Raw genomic sequence first — 16,583 nt, 5'->3', positions numbered from 1 at the left:
ATGGAGTTTGACATGCTGCAGCAGCCAATCTGCTTGTCATCTGCAGCTGTCAGAATGACTCCTTGCTTCATTGCTCACAACTACATGTGCAAAACTCCTGGTCGTGCTCCTGCTTTTAGTCACTGTCCTGTTTTATAGCATCTTCTCTCATTCATTCTGAGTTGGAAGGGCAATGGTCTGCACCAACTGCTTCATATGTTGATACAGATTAAGACGCTAGTGATAGAATTTTCTTTTGAAAGAAGTACATGGTGGGGATTTGGATTGTTGAGTTTACAGTAATATAAACCCATGAAAGAAGAATTATAATGTAGTAATTAAATGGGTAGTCTTTAGAACCAGAATAGTTTTGAATCCTGGTTCAGGCACCTACTAGTTGTGTAATTTTGGGCAAATTACATAAACTAAGACTCAGTTTTTTCATCCATGAAAAAGCATCAATAATAATTAATTCATAAAATTTTATGAGGATACATGAAATAAAGGGGCACTCTATTTTATTTATTTATTTATGTCTTTTGCCCTTTTAGGGTCACACTCAGGGCATATGGAGTTTCCCAGGTTAGGTGTTGAATAGGAGCTATAGTTGCTGGCCACAGCCATAGCAACATGGGATCTGAGCTGTGTCTTCGACCTATAGCACAGCTCATGGCAACACTGGATCCTTAACCCACTGAGCAAGGCCAGGGATCAAACCCACATCCTCATGGATGCTAGTAGGTTTCGTTAACCACTGAGCCATGATGGGAACTCCCGTATATTACTTTTTTACTGATGCTCTGACAAATAACCACAAACTTAGTGGCTTAAACAATACAAATGCATTCTCTTATAGTCCTGGAATTCAGAAGTATGAAGTGGGTCTTACTAGGCTAAAATTAAGGTGTCAGCAAGGCTGTATTGTTTCTAGAGGCTGTAGGGGAGAATTGATTTCTGTGCATTTTCTAGTTTCTGGAGGCCACCTACATTCCTTGGCTTGTAGCTCCTTTTTCCACTTGAAAGCCAATAGTGTAACATCTTCAAATCTCTTACCTTTCCACTTCCCTTTTTCACTTATAAGGACCCTTGTAATTATATTTGGCTCATCAATAATCTAGGATAATCTTCCTGTCTCAAGGTCAGCTGGTTAAAAACCTTGATTCCATTTGCAACCTTAACTCTCTTTTACCAGATAAGCTATTTCATCCACAGGTTCCGGATATTAGGATGTGAACATTGTTGGGAGGCCATTATTCTGCTTACCACACTCAATAAATATTTATTAAATAAATATGGCTTTTGAAGTGCTTAGCACAGAGCCTGGCACATAGTAGGCCATGAATAGAGAGATTATTTTTCAGTACCATCTAAAGTTCTTCAAATACTTCATTAAATTAAAACAAACAAACAAGCAAGCAATCTGGGTAATTTAAGCAAATGATGACTACTGTATATATAGACCACTTTTATGCTGGAGGAGGAAACTGTTAGTTACCTACAGACTTTTTCACTGAGGTTCATCTTGTTCTCTCTCCATCTCCAATCTTTATCTCACATGAGATCGCCCTATATCTTTGAAGTTTCTCTTTTGTCACTTATAAGGTATGTTGGCGTTCTTACAGTTCAGGTGTTCCTGATGTCACTAATATTTACCTGGCTTAATATGAAGTTTAAACATTTATTTCCAGACCACTCAGAAAAATTGGCAGTCTTATTAATCATGAAACTTAATATTGTTGAGCATATTTGCTTAAACTAGGAAATTGCTCTCTGACAAAAATGTAATTGATCTCACAATTATTTTTTTTTACACCAGTGTCCATTCTTTTTATTGTTCTATGATAGAAACTTACATTTTTGGTTCAGTATTTTTATTGACATATATAAACAGATTATTAGAGGCTTCAGTGTGTTAGCGTTATGTTTGAATAATTTTCTATGATGAGATTAAACCTTTAAAAATTTGTGAAATAGGTAGTTTATTTTCAGTATCCTCTGTTCCTTTTTATCTTGGGTCATCTATTTCCCTCCTTTTAAAGATATTTAAGGCTTACATATTTTCTTCTATCCACTAACCAAGTCTGTTCTTAAAAAAAAGAAAAAGGAAAACTGCTAAAAATCCCATTTATAAATTTATTGTAAAATTAAAGCAATGTTTTTCTTTTCTGAAGGATATTTGCATGTTAGATTGCATTTCTTGTTATGAAATGGCCTTGCCTCTTTTTAAAGAAACGTTCATCAGCAAAGTTAGGGAAGGGCCTGTGTGGTTACAGGCACCTGAATATAAATTGTAGAAACAAACCACCATAGATGCATGTGTATATTTTCTGACTTAATCAGAATACAATCCCATTTTTAGAAATTTAAAAGTTTCTATTTTATCTTATTTGATGCAACATCAGTATTCAGGGTGCATCAAAATACTTGATTTCAGTTAATACCTACTTGAAATCTCTGCTACAGATAGAGCTTGTTTTGGTTTGATATCTCTTAATTGACTTGGCAATCATTCTAAAGCTGCCATTGGAAAGAACTGATTTACACAGCTCTTTGAAAACAATAGAACACAACACAGGAAGGTAGTGGTGTAGCCATTTGCACGACTGAGGTGGAAGACATATTTAGAGTTGGGATGAGGGTGCTTTCCAGTTTTACTAAATGTATCATCAGAATTTTCTGTGAGCTCTGTGGGCTTCCTGCCTAGTTGCAGTGATCTAGCCATGTACTGAATGTGATACAGTGACATCTCATGTCAAAATCCAGGGAGTATGGATCCCATTTCCTCAGCCTGCCTTTTACTGCCAGGTGGTTTCCAGTGTGACTCCTGGTGCCAAGAACTTAGGAACAATGTTATCATCAGAAAACAGTGCGTGGGTTTTAACACATTGTAATGCTAGAGCTGACAAGTCATATTTTTAGAATGAATCTCCGGAGTCAATGTGATATGCACCATTTGTGTGCAGAGTTGCCTCTGTTGTCCACAGAGAGTTTTGACCTTTCAGCAAGAGCTGATCATGTCCAATACAAGGAGTAATGTTGTTCAGTTGGATTAGAATTTTAGTTCTTTATAAACTAAACCCTTTAAACAGGGTTGTTTCAAATGTCTTCATTCCATGAGGATACATTTTTTTCTCACCTGCTCTAGTGATGCTTCTGTTGTTCATTAGGACATATACTTTCAGGGACAGTCAATATGGGGATTTTTTTTTTTTAAACCTACTTGACATCATCAGATTATTTGAAGCAAGCAATTCTGAAAGTTATCTGGGAGCAGCTTTTCCTGTGGGCAAAATAATCAAGGAGTACTTGAGTCTTGAGGATCAGGTATAGTTTGGGCAAAAGACAGCTAGATCCCTCTACCCTCTAGCAAAACCTGTGGTCTAAGCTGGACCGCTTTCACCTTCTCTTCAAGTGAAGGCTTTGTAGGGCACAGAGACAAGCAGGTGGGTTTATTCTGGACAAGCCAGCCAATATTTCACAAGCAGAATTCAATTCATAGTTTTTTTAATAGAACCTTCTGGTGGGTATGTTTATGGAAATGATCTACATCATCCATGATCCAAAGTCAGAATGGATAGAAGGGATACTTATATCCTTTTAAAATTCTTTCTCAGCAAGTTCATAATTTGTACCTGGAGGATATTTCTAAGCATTTTTTTTCCCTTGGCATGTTAAAAATCTTTGGTCTTCCTTTTCTATTAAAGAATTTTTAATAGCCTTTCAAATTGCTTAATTTGCATTTTTAATGGTTTCTGCTTGAGCATTTCTGCCTCCATATAATTAGAATATGTCAAAGTAGAATTTATGTGTACTTTTTCATATTTCTTTCAAAATGATGCTCTATTTTAATGTTATAATGTTAAATAAAAAGTTTTAAAGAGTAGTGATTGACTAAATAGAAATTTTTATTCAGAAGGTTTGTTACAGTTGTTATACATGAAACAATCCTTTAAACAGGCTCACATACCATTTTTTTAAGGAGTGAGTGCAGTTAGAGGAGCCTAATAAGTTACCCACATGGGTATGAAAATTTTCACTAATAGGATTTGATTAACTCTTACATGCTCTTTATCTGGAGAGGTGATATTTGAAGATTTAGAGAAATCCGGAGAGATAGCAATGCTTTATTATATTTCATTTTGTCATATGGTTTTATATATGTTGGTGTTTTGGGGGGCATAGGGATGCCTTTTATTTTTACTTTTTATCATTAAAAATTATAGTTTATTTACAATATTGTACTATGTAAAACAGTATGGAATTTCCTCAGAAGATTAAATATAAAATGACCAGAGTTCCCATCACGGCTCAGTAGAAACAAATCTGACCAGAATCCATGAGGATGCAGGTTTGATCCCTGGCCTTGCTCAATGTGTTAAGGATCCAGTGTTGCCATGAGCTGTGGTATAGGTTGCAGACACGGCTTGGATCCTGCATTGCTGTGGCTGTAGCATAGGCTATTAGCTACAGCTCTGATTAGACCCCTAGGCTGGGAACCTTGATATGCCATGGGTGCAGCCCTAAAAAGACAAACAAACAAACAAACAAACCCCCAAAAACTGCCATATGCTCCAGCAATCCCACTCCTGGGAATATATCCAGATAAAACTCTTAATTCAAAAAGATACATGTACTCCATGTTCATTTGCAGCACTATTCATAGTAGCTAAGACATGGAAAAAACCTAAATGTCCATCAGCAGATGAATGGATTAAGAAGATTTGGTACATATATACAATGGAATACTATTCAGCCATAAAAAGAACAAAATAATGTCATTTACAGCATCGTGGATGCAACTAGAAATTCTTATATATTGGGTTTTAAATCTACCTATGGAATTATGTTAAGTTTTCTTTGTTGTTAACTGTCTCAGGAGAAGACCAAAAGACAACATATATTAAATCTGGATACAAATTGTAGATCTTTAGATTAAAAAAAGGAGTATTAAGACCTTATATTGACCACTAAAAATGATGCCTACAAGGAAGTCCTTTGTGTTAGAAAAAAATCTTTAAACAAAAAGATGTATTTTTAAAGTTTGAAATTAAAGAATTAATTTGATTCCTGTTAAATTCCTATTCTGATGTAGTAACTTTTGGGGATGGATCAAGGAGCAGAACCTGCTTCAGGTGAGGAAATTACTGTGTAGGAAGTTGAGACCTGCTTGGTTGCAAAGTGGGAATAATGGGTGTGCATCCTACATTTTCTACACAATGCATATCTTTTGTAAAAGAGATTAACCTGGAGCCCAGTAGCAATTATGTAGATAGCCCAAAAGGAATTACTACTCTCCAATCCATTGCTAAATTGTATCCATCCCAAAAGATAATTCCTGGATTGTTATGGTAGGACTAGGGAAGGGAATAAGGGAGATGACTGTTGTCACTAAAATCCCTCCCTCTGACCACTGTAATGTACCTATTTATTAAGAGCTTGATTGTTTTAAAAATTATTTTAATTAATTAATTAACTTTAAGAAGGTAATTGTATTAATTAATTAATTAATATGGCTCCACTTGTGGCATATGGAAGTTCCTGGACTAGGGATTGAATTCAAACTGCAGCTGCGACAAAGCTGGTTCCTTTAATCCACAGCACTGGGCTGGAGATCAGACTTGCACCTGCACCTCTGCAGTGACCAAAGATGCTGCTGTCGGATTTTTAACCCATTGCACCACAGTAGTACCTCCTATTGCTTTATTTTTTAGTCTTTCTTTTTCTTTTAAAAATTGAAATAGAGTTGATTTACAATGCTGTGTTCGTTTCAAATATGCAGGGAAGTGATTCAGTTATATTTCCATGTGTATCTATTTTTTTTCAGATTGTTTTCCCTTATAGGTAATTACAAAATATTGAGTATGGTTCCCTGTGGTACACTGTAGGTCCCTGTTGGTTTTCTGTGTTTTATGTATATTAATGAGTATCTTTTAATACCAAACTCATGATTTATCCCTCCCCTCCTTTCCCCTTTGGTAACTATAAGTTTGTTTTCTGTGTCTGTGGGGCCTATTTTGTTTTGTATATAAGTTAATTTTTAATCTTTTTTTTGATTCCACATATAAACAGTATCTTATATTTGTCTTTCTCTGTCTGGCTAAGAGCTCGATTGTTAATAAAACTGACACAATTTGATTTTCCTATGTGGATGGATTAAAAAGAATTAATGTAAGCTGCTTTCTCAACTCCTTTATTTCTCTAACTAAACTTGGGTATAATAATAAAAAAACTGCAATTTACCTGAAGTATTTATAGAAAGGAGTGTTTTGGTAACTGAATATTCTTACCATCTGGGATTTATAATTTAAACCATATATGATATAATAATTTCAAAGTTAATGATGTAATAACATCTGCAAATCCCCAAATTTATGTGACATATATAACATTACTCCCAGGAATTTCAGGGGAGCTTAAAAAGGGGACTAATTATAAAAGTTTGGGCAGAGTGTAAGGTAAATCATAAAGGATAGTACAGTCCCCTGAACTAGTAACATTACTATACCTAAGCTGAAAGGGGCAGGAGGAAAGTTTAGTGAAGAGAAAGAAAGAGAGGCTGAGAGAGACAGACAATGAGAGGAGGAAGAGAGAGAGAGAGAGAGAGAGCAAGAGAGGATAGTGGAGAGGTTTATGAAGAGAGCTATGTGCGAAGGGTCTTATAGGACTTGTGATCTTTGGCAGAGAGAATCAGTCAGCTCAAAGCAACTCTTCAGTGAAGGAACTGGGAGAACCTCACATCTTCCTCAGAACTTCTGCCCAAGTGTACTCCATTTATGTAATCCAACCAAATTAAAAGAACAAGGTTACCACTCATTGTTGCAGTGCATTTGGGACAGGCTCCTGGGATACAGTCCAAGGTGGAAAAGAGTGAGGAGAAGATCTAGAGTGACAAACAGAAGACATCAGAATTCTGTGTAATTTAAAATTTGAAGATTCAGAAGGCATAAATATTTCTGAACGTTAGAATAGTTAGCATGAACATTGTTTCTCATTTATAGAATTTTAGGAATTATTCTAAGTACTAACTTGATATATTCTGGAAATTACTTTATTGGATTAATATATTTTTTTCTATGTATCTATATAAAAATATGTCTTGATTGGCATCCTGTTATAAAAGTAAAGTGAAGGACTGCAAAAACGTCCACAGAAAAACTGTTATCCTTCTACCCGGAGCTAATTATTTGCATTTACGGTTGCTAGGTATATCCTCTAGTAAAGTAATAATGACAAAAATGATATCTTAAAAAATCAAACCCTGCCTTGTATACCATATGTCTTTTTTACCATAAACACTTAATAGAAAGATGATTAGGGCAAATATAGTTCAATAGTCAATGATTAAACAAAGGTTACCAGAATAATGTGTTGCAGTCTGCATTTATAATGGACATTGTAATGAACTTTTAAATCTAAAATATGTTGAGAATATTGTGGAAAAAATATCTCACAGTGCTTTACATATTGATGTGTTTGGGTACTATCCATATGAACTTTCCATGTAAAATCTATTCTTTTACTCTGTCAAGGCAAAATATTGTACTAAACAATGTTAAACAGGTAAGGAAGACTATTCGAGGCTGTTGGAATAGAGGTGAGAGACCAAAATATTATCTGAACCCAAATCCATTGAAACAAAGGACTGGGTAATTTCCTTTCCTTTCCTTTCCTTTCCTTTCCTTTCCTTTCCTTTCCTTTCCTTTCCTTTCCTTCCCTTCCCTTCCCTTCCCTTCCCTTCCCTTCCCTCCCTTTCCTTTTCGTTTTCCTTTTCCCTTTCCCTTTCTTTTCAGGGCCACACCTGCTGCATATGGAAATTCCTAAGTTATGGGTCAAATTAGAGCTGCACCTGCCAGCCTACACCGCACCCACAGTAACACAGGATCTGAGCCATGTCTGTGACCTACACCACAGCTCATAGCAATGCCGGATCCTTAACCCACTGAGCAAGGCCAGGGATCAAACCTGCATCCTCATGGATACTAGCAGGGTTCATAACCTGCTGAGCCACAATGGGAACTCCTGTCTCTAAGCATTTTTTTGATTTGCCTTTTGATTTCTTTAGTGATCCATTGGTTGATTAGCAGTTTTTTTGTTTTTTTTTAATCCTCTATGTGTTTGTGCTTTTTACAGTTTTTTTTCTTTTTTTTCCCCTAGTAGTTGACTGCTAATCTCACAGGTGTTTGTGGTCAGATAAGATGCTTGGTTGATACAACTTCAATTTTCTTAAACTTACTGAATCTTGATTCATGTCCAATATGTGATCCATCCTGAAGAATGTTTCATGTGCACTTGAGAAGAATGCATATTCTGGTGTTTTCAGATGGAATGTTCTATAAATATCAAGTCTATCTGTTATAATGTTTCAGTTAAGTTCTGTGTTTCCTTATTTATCTTCTGTCTGAATGATCTGTCCACTGATGAAAGTGGTATGTTAAAGTCCACCGTCAACTGGTGTTACTGTCAGTTTCTCCATTTATGGCTGTTAACATTTGCCTTATATATTGAGATGCTTCTATATTAAGTGAATATATATTTATAATTGTTGTATCTTCTTGGATTGATTCCTTGAGCATTATGTGGTGTCCTTCTTTGTCATAGCACTCTTTACTTGAAAATCTATTTTGTCTGATATGTGTATTGATACTCCAACTTTGTTTTTATTTACATTTGCCTGGAATATCTTCTTCCATCCCCTCCCTTTCAGTCTGTGTGTGTCCCTAGATCTGAAGTAGGTCTCTTGTAGACAGCATATATATTGCTCTTGTTTTTTAACCATTCAGCCTGTCTGTGTCTTTTGCTTAGCACATTTAATCCATTTATATTTAAGGCAATTACTGATATGAATGTTCTTATTGCCATTTTGTTAATTGTTTTGGACTTAATTTTGTAGGTCTTTTGTCTTACCTTCCTCTTTTCTCATTTTTTGTGATTTGGTTACTGCCTCTAATATTGTGATTGGATTGTTTTTCTTTTTGTGTGTGTGTATCTATTGTTTTATGTTTGTGGTTCCTATGAAGTTTTGAAATAACAGACTATAATCTTGTATATATACAAGATTGTTCTAAATTGCTGTTTTCTATCATGGACTTGGAGAAGAGACTTGTGGTTGCCTGATGGGAGGGGGAGGGAGTGGGAGGGATCGGGAGCTTGGGCTTATCAGACACAACCTAGAATAGATAGACAAGGAGATCCTGCTGAATAGCATTGAGAACTATGTCTAGATGCTCATGTCGCAACAGAAGAAAGGGTGGGGGAAAAAACTGTAACTGCAATGTATACATCTAAGGATGACCTGACCCCCTTGCTGTACAGTGGGAAAATAATAAAAAAAAAAAATAAAAAATAAAAAAAAATAAATTGCTGTTTTCTTAATTTCAAATGCATTTCCAATACCCTGCATTTATACTTTCCTCTTCTCAGGATTACTGGTTTTTATATCATATTTGTGTGTTGATAATTTCCTGTCTTTATCTTATGGTTGCCTTTACTGCTGAGTTTTCCTATCCATAATTTTCTTGTTTCTAGTTGTGGCCTTTTCTTTTTCACCTAGAGAAATTCCTTTAGCATTTGTTATAAAGCTGGTTTGGTGCTGCTGAATTTTTTTAGCTTTTGCTTATCTGTAAAGTTTTTGATTTCTCTGTTGAATCTGAATGAGAGCCTTGTTGCATAAAATATTCTGGATTGTATATTTTTCTCTTTCATCACTTTAAATATATTTTTCACTCCATTCTGGCCTGCAAAGTTTCTTCTAAAAAATCAGTTGGTAAGTTTATGGCGAGTCTCTTATATGTTATATGCTACCTTTCCCTTGTTGCTTTTAATATTTTTTCTTTGTCTTTAATTTTTATCAGTTTGATTAATATGTATTTCTGTGTTTCTCCTTGGGTTGCTTCTTGGGCTTGAGTGAGTATTTCATTCCCTATGTCAGGGTGGTTTTCAGCAATAATCTCTGGAAACATTTTCTCAGGCCCTCTCACTTTTTCTTCTGGGACCCCTATGATGCAAATGTGGTGTGTTCGTTTATTTATTTATTTATTTGCTATTTTTTTTTTTTTTTTTTTTTTTTAGGGCTGCACCCAAGGCATATGGAAGTTCTCAGGTTAGGAGTCGAATCAGAGCTTCGGCCACCAGCCTACACCACAGCCACGGTAATGCCAGATCTGAGCTGTATCTGTGACCTACACCACAGCTCATGGCAACGCCAGATACTTAACCCACTGAGCGAGGCCAGAGATTGAATCTGCATCCTCATGGATACTAGTCAGATTCGTTTCCACTGTGCCACAATGGGAACTCCAATGTGGTCTATTTAATATTTTCTCATAGATCTCTGAGATTGTCTTATCTTTCTCATTTTTGTTTTTCTTTAGTCTATTCCATGGCAGTGATTTCCATCACACTGTCTTCCAGGTCACTTATTTGTTCTTCTGCCTCATTTGTTCTGCTTTTGATTCCTTCTGGTGTATTTTTAATTTCATTTATTTTATTGCTCATCTCTGTTTGTTGTTTTTAAGCCTTCTAGCTTTTTGCTAAACATTTCTTGTAATTTCTTGGTCTGTGCCTCCACTCTTTTTCTGAGATCTTGGATCATCTTTACTATTATTACTCTGAATTCTTTTTCAGGTAGATTGCCTATCTCCACATAATTGTTCTTGTGGGTTTTTATCTTGTTCCTTCATCAGAAAGATATTTCTTTGCCATCTCATTTTGTCTAACTTTCTGTATTTGTGATCTCCTTCACAGGCTGCAGTTTCTTGCTTACATTTGCTTCTGGTGTCTGCCCTCTGTGGGTGAGATTGACTGAGGGGCTTGTTCAGGCTTCCTGGTGGGAGGGACTGCTTCCTGCTCACTGGTAGATAGAGCTCCTTTTGGTGAGCAGGACTGTATCAAAAAGTTTAGAGGTGGCTGCAAGCTCAGTACAGCTTTAGACAGCTTCTCTACTGATGGTTGGGGCTGTGTTTCTATCCTTCTGGTTGTTTGGCCTGAGGTGTTCCAGGACTGGAGCCTGTAGGCTGTTGCATAGGGCCAGGTCTTGGTGCCAAAATGGAGACCTTTGGTAGAGCTCATCCCAAACATTATTCCCTGGGGCCTCTGTCACCATCGTCCTTGCTCCTCTAGTGAGCCTCACTTGACTCCTACTGCCCCACAAAAGACTCTTCAATACCCTAAGCTCCCATGGAGGTACTTGTTTGTGCTGGGTCCTAATGCCCATGAAACCCTGTGTGTATCCTCCAAGAGGAGAGTCTTTGTTTCTCCTAGTTCTGTATAGCTTCTGTATTCAGGCCTCACTGGCCTTCAAAGTGAAATGTTCTGGGAGTTTCTTTTCCCACTGCCAGACCCTCAGGATGAGGAGCCTGACATTGGCTCAGGACTCTTACTCCTGTGGCAGAACCTCTGCAATATAATTATTTTCCAGTTTGTGGGATGTCCATCTGGCAGCCGTGGGATTGGTTATGTTGCAAAAGCCCCCCCCCCCATCTCATTGTGGACTCTTCTTTGTCCTTGAATAAAAAATGTCTTTCCTGATGGATTCCAGTTTTTTGTTGTTGTTGATTATGGTTGTTCAGCAGTTAGTTGTGATTTTGGTGTTTTTGTGAGAGGAGATGAGCTCATGTCTTTCTACTCCACTGTCTTGTCCTGAACTGAGGAGTTGCTTTTTGTTTGGATGCTTACTGCCTCTTTCCTCAGTGTGTGCTTTCTGTTATCCCCTTGAAATGGGATATGCAGTTGTGGCAGCCCTTGTACCCTCCTGGCCTCCTGGGGCAGTGGGGATAGGGCTTGATAACCTATTCACAGGACTCAAAGGTATAGCTGGGGCCCACCCACTCCCCAGAGAGTTGGGCAGGGCATGGAACCCACTTGCATATCTGCAGAGTCAGCTACCTACTTCTGCAACTCAGGGACACTGAGGGCAGAGCTCAGCACCACAGGTTTTGCAGGGCTAGCTGGGGCTCACACACTCCCAAGACAGCAGGAGAAGTTCCCACCACCTGCCTGTATGTTTTTCAGGGGTTTAAGGGCCTCAGTACACTCCTGGGACAGCAAGGGCAGGACCAAATGCCCACCTGCAGATTTCACAGGGGTGTCTGAGGCTCACTGTTCTCTCTGGACAGAGGGGGCAGGGCTTGGCACCTGCTTGCAGATCCCATAGGGACCACTGATGTTGGCACATTCCCAAGCAGGGTTCAGGGCCTGGTGCTTGCTTACAGGTTTTTCAGGGGTGACTGTGACTGGCATACTCTCAGGACAGTGGTGGCAGGGCTCAGCATCTGTAAGCAGATCTCCTAGCAGCCTTCCACCTCTGGAGCCTACAGTGGTGGTGGAGGCTAGCATATGTCCCATATCTCTTGTAGGTGGTGTCCTATTGCCTGAGAATTCTCACAGTGGAAGAAGCTCTTATAGAAGTCGTGCCCTTCTCCTCTCATGCCCCCAACAATAGCACCTTTCCTTTTTGGAAGAACCAGGTTTATTTCAAGTACACCCTCTATTATCACAGTCCAACCTATTCAGTCTATCTGCCTGTAGCCAACCCTAGTCTGACTTCTGAAGCCTGGGTCTGCCTTCTGAAGCCTGATCTTCAGCTCCCAGCCCCCACCCACACTGATGGATGAGTGTCTTAGGTGGGGAGCACAGGACAGCAGTGCTGAACTTCTGTGCTGGTTGCTTTCCATTTGGCCTCCATCAAACTGGTTGCTACATTCTCATTCTAGACTTGGAGACTTCCCCACCATACAGGCTCATGTCCCAGCCATGGGAATTCCCGGTCTGTGGGAACCTTTTCTCCCTCACAGCTCACTCCCTGGGGTGTAAGCCCAGTCCTGAAACCTTTCTCTCTCTCTCTATCTTTTTTGTTATTTGTCTTTTTTTCCTACCTGGTTTTGTGGAGATTTTCTTGCCTTTTCTGAAATCTGAGGTCTCTGTCACCATTCTATAGATGTTCTGTGTGAACTGTTGCACTTGGTAGATGTATTTTTTGATGTTTTTGTAGGAGGAAGTGAGCTCCATGTCCTACTCCTCTGCCATCTTGATCCTGCCCCTCTTACACATGTTTAGACTTGTTTTATTAGACAACATGTGATCTATCCTGGAGTATATTCCAAGTATGTTTGAGGAGAACATTTATTTTGCTACTGTTGGAAGGAATGTTTATATGTCTGTTAGGTCATTGATTAAAGCATAGTTCAAATCAAATTTTTTTTAATAATTTTCTATCTGGGTTATCCACCCATTAATGAAAGTGATGTAAGCAAGTCCCCTACTATGGCTGTATTGTTGTATACTTATCCTTTCAGCTCTCTTAATATTTGTTTTGTATATTTGGATGCTCTGATATTAGGTGCATAAATGTTTACAATTGCTATACCCAAAGTAATAACACTTCATAGAGTCTCTGTCAGTGTATCATCAGGCTGCTATCTACTTCTTCAACTATATCTCATGAATGCTTTCCTTTGCTTGCTTGGCCTTTCCTTCTGCTACAGAAAATTTGTTATGGTTCCTAGAACATGGCATTTTCTTTCTAATGTTACTCCTTTTGTTGTTTTCTCAATTAGATTGTCTCTCCTATAAAACCCTTCTGGTCCTATTACTATAGGTAAATTATATTCCCTCTTCATTAATTAACACTATTTTTACAATTTTTACACTTATTATTTAGTTTCTCCTACTAGACTGTGAGATTCATAAGGACAGGGAAGGATGTCTTTTTGTATTATGTTGTTTTCCCATTGTGTAGCAACTGTCCCTGGAAGAGAAAGGTATTCAGTAAATATTTATTGAGGGAATGACTATTTCTAAAATTAATTTTCTTGAAAGTAGAGTTGTTGGCAAATGGTATGCATATTTTAGAAACTTTTGATATTTACATTCAAATTCTCTAGAATAAAGATTATATCAATTTTAAAGTCCTGTCAGTGATGTAGGACACCATCCTTTTAATAATACTCTCACTTTTTGGGGCATGTGTGTTTGTATGTGTGTTTATGGATGTGATATTATCTTTAAAATAAATATGTGCTAATTTCACATTGATATTATTTTAATTTTATTTATTTACGGCTGCACCTGTGGCATATGGAAATTCCCAGGCTAGGGGTAAAATTGGAGCTGCAGTTGCCAACCTACACCACAGCCACAGCAATGCCAGATCTGAGCTGTATCAGTGACCTATACCAAAGTTTATGGCAACACTGAATCTTTAATCCACTGAGCAGAGCCAGGGATCAAATCCATATATTCATGGATACTGTTTGGGTTTGTTTCCACTGAGACATGATAGGAACTCCTAATTTTAATTTTAGAAGTGAAGATGATCTTTTTATATATTGGTTAGTTATTTTTCCTTTATACATTTTTTATTCATGTTCTTAAAATTTTTTTCTATTGTGTTTTTATATTGATTTTCTAAGATCTTTTAGTATATTAAGTATAGCTCTTTATGTGATATTTTATACTTATTTTTTTGCTACAATTTTATTTTATTTATTTTTAATTCACAAAAATGTTAGATTTTTATCCCTTCTATTCCCCACTTTCCGTTGAAATTACTCTTACTCAAATTACCAATGACTTTGTGGTTGTTCATAGCCAATGAATAGTTTTCAGACTTCATCTTATTTGATCTACTCAGTTTAGAATGAAGCAGTATAGGTCACAGTTCAGATATTTGGTCTATATTGATTGGAAATATCTCTGTTATCGCTAAATCATGGCTTTCAAAGTCATTATAATTAAAAATAAAGTTAAGTTCCAGTCAGCAAATTTTTTTGGTGAGATTGAATGCAAATAGTCAGATAGAGGCCTTTCAACAAATCACTCTGATTTTATGATTTTTGGAATAATATATCAAAGATTGTATGAAACTAAATACCAAACCTGACTCAGAAATAAAGAAAAAATACTAGAGACTGAGGGAGTCAGATATATAGCATGGGGCTCTAAAACATTGCATTTTTTCCCTAGGGCTGACATAAGAAAATATCACAAACTGGATTAAAGCATCAGAAACTTATTCCAGTTCTAGAGGCTTAAAGCCCCCACATCCAGGTGTTGACAGGGTTATGGTCCTTCTGAAGTCACTAGAGTAGGACCCTTCATTGCCTCTTCATTTCTGGTAGTTCTAGATGTTTGTTGCTTTGTGGCAGGATAACTCTAATCTCTATCTCCATCTTCATAAGGGCATCTTTCCTATAACTTTTTGTGTCCAAATTTTTCTCTTTTTAGGGCACCATCTTAACGTCTTGATTACATTCGCAAAGACCCTATATCCAAATAAGGTCACATTCACAGGTTAGAACATCAACATATCTTTTTGGGATATACAATTCAACCCATAACAGATGTGAATCAAATGAAGGGGAGAGAGCTAAAACAGTGTGAAATTTCTTAAAGAAAGGTTAAAACACCAAATACAAAATTGATCAGTAGACTGAATAATGTAATTTTTGGTGCAATATATCAGTAGGACAAAAGGAGCATTTGGAGATCTTAAAACATATGATGAGAAACTGCTTCATGAAGTCCCATATAATTCTATATGGAATATCAAGTAAATTTTTAATTGATTGATCATTTAGGTATGTCGATTTCCTACTATGAATCAGCTAGTTGGAACAGGTTATTTACTATGATAGCTTGGTGTGTAATTAAGAAAGATCGAGTTCTTCATTATTCCATGGAGAGGGAAACAAAAAATAACATAGAACTGGGAATTGAATTTATGTCTATGGAAAATCTGGTAGAATCTTAAGTTGAAATAACAAAAGTAATCCAATATATGCAATATTGTATTAAGTCAATTAAGGCAATTTTAGTTTTGAAATTTATTTCTTGTTATGAATTGACCCAAAATAGACTGAATATTCTACATAAAATATCAGAAACTTGATTATGAAATACATACAATGTTTGACAGATTCGATTGAGAGGAACACCAGACTACAAAGAAGTTGGTAAACAACCTAATTTTAAACTACAGCAGGTATGATTAAAACCTATATAAATAATTTTTAAAGTGACAATTCTTTTACTTCAGTTTATTAAACCTTAGAAAGATAAATCATAGTGGAGCAGAATGGACAAAAATGAAAGCAGAGCGAGTTGAGATGTAGGACAAGAAGCATGGTTTCTAAACACAATCCTCCAATTACACCCAACAAATATTCACCAAGACTTGCATAGAGATATAGATAATACTTTAACGGCTAGGTCAAGGAATGTGGAAAGTGCTTACTTTTTGGCTAAGATGACCTAACTACGATTATGACTAATGCATGTCAAACAAGGGTAATTATTTAATAACACTTTTGTATTTCCTGGGGACAATAAGGCATAACAAAATTTTAAAATAGTCCTAGGTTAATAAAGTCATAATGATTGTTTAGATATGTTTATTACATTGTCTCTTATGACTACATTTTTAAAGTCTATTTTCTCTTTTTTAACTTTCCTTAGACTAAAAAAAATGTGATTTTTGCTCATCTTTTGACCAATCTCCATCTTTCTAGTACAATTTTTGTGTGATGTATATAAAAGTTTTATTTATATTTTAAATCTGTTGTAATGCCATTTTCAGCCTGCTTATCTCAGATTCCTCTCCTTCAAAG

This window comes from Sus scrofa, chromosome 1 (genome assembly GCF_054392235.1).
Source record: "Sus scrofa isolate SSC_HxYL_T2T_F1_AM1 chromosome 1, Sscrofa_HxYL_maternal_Yorkshire_Landrace_v2.0, whole genome shotgun sequence".
In the NCBI taxonomy this organism is placed as follows: Eukaryota; Metazoa; Chordata; class Mammalia; order Artiodactyla; family Suidae; genus Sus; species Sus scrofa.
Note: the sequence above shows the minus strand (reverse complement) of the source record.